Here is a 5,294-nt window from a genome sequence, read left to right as displayed (position 1 = left end):
GATAGATAGATAGATAGATAGATAGATAGATAGATAGATAGATAGATAGATAGATAGATAGATAGATAGATAGATAGAATAAAAGAGGAAGAAATAGAATAAAAGAGGAAGAAATTATACCTATGAAATTGACCACTGCTTATATAAAATAATAAAAAAATTAAATAAATTAAAAAAATATATGTATAGCTTTATATTATAACTAATACAATGTTATATTATAAATTGTAAAATAGCTTCACAAATATACAAAATATTTCACATTCATACTGCAAATTGCAATGTATATTTCATTTGCTATGATACCACACACACACACACACACACACACACACACACACACACACACACACACACAGACACCTCACCAGTCCGTTAATCTATTAGCTGCCATTATTCAAGACTGGGCTGAGGTCCTTATTTTTTATTATCAAGGAAGGCAGCAGCTGCCAAGAGCAGGAAGCCTGGCACATTCAGCATGGTGAAATTAAGCACTGGGAGCTGCCCACGAGAGCTGTCTGCCACTCACCAGCCTCTCTAATGGCTCACATGGCACACAGTCCTGGCAGCTTCTACTATAGCCCCTATGATACCTGACGGATGGAGCTCTCAAGTCCACCATCAGTCTGGTTTTCCATGTATATACACGCACATTATGAAAAAATTGTGTTAACATGTTCAGTCTGTCAAGATTAAAGTATATCTGGGTAAATGGGTTAGTAGGCCTATTCGTTATAACTTAAAGTCACAGACTATAGCAAGTGTTGAACTTTCATAAAGTAAAACTTTACTTTTAATCTAAATTATTATTATTTTTTTTATTTGTTTAATTTAGAAATATGGAATGCAATTCATATGTAAATTCTTGTACTTTTAAAATTTGTTTAAATACAGCTGTTGATTCTGTCTATGACCACCTACCTGTCATGGATAGTCAAAGCATCAGAAACCTCCTGGGATTGACAGGCAGCCAGCCGCTGGGAGATGCAGAAGGATCTTTGGATGAATGCCTCGAGACCCAGTGCCTTGTCATAGATCGCCATGGCCAGCTTGATGTCATGATTCAGCCCCTGACAATACGCGCCAAGGAGGGCGGTTTCATTCCAGCCGCTAGAGGTGGTTAGGGTGCAAAAGTGAATGAGAAAAGCTACCTTTGACCAGTCGGTGGGGAACTTGTGAGGCTGCATCTACATGTATAAGTTGATGGGATCTGAGATGTGAGCCAGTCGAGGATCCATCAAGGTAAGTCTTCAGTTTATGGGTCCTATCTTCTGTCATGGAAAGACCAAGAGTCAGAAACCGGGAGTAATACAGAATGTTCTTTATTAGCAAAGATACTTTTAGCTGAGTGCTTCTAGCGAAGCGGAGCCAGGAACATGGAAACACACAGAACAGTAGGTAGTCCGTAATGATTTATGGAGTAAACTGTAGATCGGATGGTGAGTGAGGGGAAATGGGGGCCTTATAAAGGGGAATGTAAATGGGGAACAGGTGTAGGTGATAAGTAGGAGGGAGAGGCTGAGCAAGAGTGTTGAGTGCAGGAGGGAGGCATGGCTGGTGGTTCTCTGACATTACCCCCTCCTCCAGGGGTGGCTCCTGACACCCTAACCTGGCACCAGGGACGGTTAGGGTGAACGGTGTGAAACTCCTCCAGGATGGGTCCAAGATGTCCTGTCTGGGGTCTGATCTACAGGTTACAGTTTACGTTCTGATCTCCTCCTCTGAATCCCACACAATGGAGCTGAGGATTAGACTAGGTGGAACGATAGGTTTGGGGGCTGTGGGGTCGTCGGGGCCATAAATTTGGGACAGGGCATCTGCTTTCATATTCTTGGAGCCTGGAAGATATGTGATCGTGTAATGGAAGCGGGTGAGAAATAGCGCCCATCTGGCCTGCCACGGGTTAAGGCATTTTGCTTCCCGAAGGTACTGGAGGTTCTTTTCATCGGTGATCACCGTGAATGGATGAAAAATCAATTTTCAAGGCGGACTTTTCCAGAAAAGCTTGACATTCTAAAGAGAGGTCGTCCAACCCCGAAGTTAGCTAGCTTGTCTCAGCCCAGGCAAGCGTTTGTTTGTCAATTCCAGACCAGTGCCTACGAGCCGTACCACTGGCTTTCAGCCTCTGATGAGCATTGCATATTATGTGAGTATGCATTATGAGTCTGCATCTCTGGTGAGTAGGTTGTATTTTATTTACATTTTTAATGTTTTGTAATGTATTTAAATATTTTTTTATTTTTAACTGCTCTAGATTATGTATGTGGCACAGTGTTGGTGGTAGTGTAGAGGTTTGGACTTGTCTTAACTGGGTTTCTTGCTTTAGTAGTAATGGTATTCACCCTCAAAACGTAAAATGCCTCTCTCTTTGTAATGCCACGCGTTGTTATATTGCGTTTCTGTATAGTTTCGATGGTTTCTATAATTGCGATGTGATAGTGGTGGTATTATGAGGTGGATTAAGTCGAGGAAGTCCCCAATGAAGGCCAAGGTACCAAATGGATGATCCCCCACTGCTATATTTAGTCCACATTTACTGTTATTATAACCTCCACTCTCCTGGGAGGATTGGAGACTTGAGGTCAGAGCTCTATAGCAGGCCAATCAAGAATTCCACTTCAAACCATATCTTCATGGAGTTGACTTTGTGCACAGGGGCATTGTCATGCTGGAATGGGTTTGGGTTCCTAGTTAGGGTATCCAAAGACATCCTACACAGTAGTGTGCCTCTAACATTGTGGTAACAATGGTGTGTTTTGGGGGAATCACAAATGTTGTCTTTAGATCACCCCAACTGCATAGTACCTACTTTACAAAATAAGCATAAGCCAGTAATTTTTCACATTAAATAATAACAACATAATGGACTACAGATGTTATATCAAGTAAGCCAATAGACATTTCTGCCTGACTGGAGTACAGCAATTTATGTCCCAGCCTTAAAGTGCTGCTATGGGTTTGAATCTATTACTTTCTTTAATAGAGACTGATACATCAGATAAAAGACCTTGCAGAGGCTGAACTACTTACATACCTCATGACTAATGATAGACTCCTGGACCATCGTTGTATGCACCGGTGTTGGCACTGGATTGCTGTATACACTAAATAGCTTATAACAATTACTCTGAGCTACTTATCCACATGACTTTCATTAAAAAAAAATAATAATAATATTAAAAAGTATTCAAAGAAATATGTTAGAATGTAATTTCTAAAGACTGTGCATGGCAGGTAAACACACTGTTGTCATTCTGTTTTGAGCTGCTGAGTTTCAGCTGGAAGCGCCACAAAGTTCTTTAAAGCCTGCCTTCTCTGTCAGTCTGTCTGTTTCTTAGTGAAGTGTGAATGTTTTTCTCACAGCATGAGGTGCTGTGATATGTTCACACACACTTCTATTCCTCTGAAAGAAATAGGCCTATTGATGCCTCATATTGGCTGTTAATTATGCGAGTAGCTGAGTAACTGCCAGCCATTGTGAGAGAAAAAAGGTGGCCAGAATTTGAACAAAGTAGGTAAAAACTAAATTAGAACAGGAAACTGGAGATCTAGAAAAAAGGAGCCTTTTTGTCTTTTTACAGGTTAAAGGTGACCTTATTGCTTTCTCATGCTAACATCATCATGGGACTATTTGAATAAAGGGTAATTGAGTGAATATTACAGACTAAATGTCAATACATAATAATATGCCACCTCCCACAGCCTAATCTGTTGACACAAGACAGGATACATGCTGTTGACAGACCAGAGATCAAGCTTCAGGTTCTTTTCAATCTTCATCTGTGCAGCTTTGGTGGGTCTCTGCCCTCTGTAGGTTCAGCTTCCTCTTCCTGGCTGGAAAGTGAATTAACACATTAAGAAATATTAAGAGAAAAAAACCCAAAGGCATAACAGATACAACATAGTGTTTTATCTATTAGTGTATAGGGATTTGATGTATTAAGAAATGTTAACACTATATTTGCATGGATCTTTGTGTTATTACATAAGTAAATACATAAAGAGAATGATTTGAAATGTAAAAATCTTACAATTCCAAAAACAGACTATTGTTAATTGCATTTACAGTATTTCTTTTTCAAAATGAAAACCACTGAGATTGCATCTAAAAATGCTATGTCAAGCAAGCATGCAGTACATGCTGACATTCATAATGCGCAAACACTCACCAAATCATTTTTCGACTCTCCTAAATACTCAGACGACTCTCCATCAGGTGGCTGAAAGGATATAATAAGCTGAAATCTTCTATATATCAAGCATGGCACCTTGCATCCTGAAGAGACAAAGACAAGACAGATGGGCAAACATTAATCATAACACACGCACACACACACACACTCTCGTGCCTAGCCTGCCCTTGTCAAACACTGCTCTCTGCCACACAACTTCTGAAGCCTCTTTGTCTTTGTCTCTGAATGAGTACTATTGGGTCAATACTAACGTCACTGCTATCTTTGGAAAATCAATGCTGCTGTGACCTGAGCATGTGAGCTGTCAAAACTGGCGGGTTACAAGGTTCTTATTGGTTATACTGGGTCATGCCATCCTTTGATCCTGAAGTAAGGTATAACAATTTATTAATAATGTAGATCATTAAGATAAAGTATTGTTAACGCTTCTGGGTCTGGTATAAGCATAGCTAAGCTAAGCAAAATTCAACATTTAAACAAACAGCACAATATGTGTAAATAGGAAACTAAGAGAATAGCTTTTTATTTCAGTTTTGGGTTTTTGTATATTCCATGCACTATATATATATATATATACACTATGTGAACAAAAGTTTCTGGACACCTGACCACAAGCATGTGCTTTGTGAACATCCCATCCAACGTTTAGCCCCAGTTTGCTGTTATATTAACATTCACTTTTCTGGGAAGATATTTCAGTAAATTATTCAGAATGTGCTTGTGGAGATTTGTGCTCATTCAGCCACACAATTGTTAATAAAGACTTTTACTGATGTAAAGTGATGGGGGCTGGGGTGCAGTCAGCATTACAATTCATTCCAAAGGTGTTCAACAGGATTAAGGTCAGAGCTCTAGAGCAGTGGTCCCCAACCATTTGTCAATTGGTACCGGGCCACACAGAAAGAATACATAACTTACATTATTTCCATTTTATTGATTATCTGATACTGAACAATGTTCAGTATTGTCTCGTTCCCTCGGGGAACTAGGGTTACATCCATGACCTAGAGACGATCTGAGTGAACTTCTGTACCAGTATGATCCTCCATGCCCACTTAGATCAAAAGGTGCAGGCTATTTGTTGGTACCTCAAATAATGAA

At 39.7% G+C, this 5,294-nt stretch overlaps 1 long non-coding RNA gene across 1 annotated transcript; it reads right to left on the bottom strand.

Moving 5' to 3' along the window:
- Nucleotides 1-1,377: 1,377 nt before the first annotated feature.
- LOC124400301 lies at nucleotides 1,378-4,339 on the bottom strand. The gene is made up of 3 exons (XR_006928354.1): nucleotides 4,170-4,339; nucleotides 3,731-3,834; nucleotides 1,378-1,893 (listed from the first exon to the last, which is right to left on the bottom strand). It is a non-coding gene; the product is annotated as an uncharacterized LOC124400301 (long non-coding RNA).
- Nucleotides 4,340-5,294: the final 955 nt, after the last annotated feature.

Source organism: Silurus meridionalis, chromosome 17, assembly GCF_014805685.1.
Source record: "Silurus meridionalis isolate SWU-2019-XX chromosome 17, ASM1480568v1, whole genome shotgun sequence".
NCBI classification, from domain to species: domain Eukaryota; kingdom Metazoa; phylum Chordata; class Actinopteri; order Siluriformes; family Siluridae; genus Silurus; species Silurus meridionalis.
Note: the sequence above shows the minus strand (reverse complement) of the source record. Positions and strands in the feature narration are given on the sequence as shown.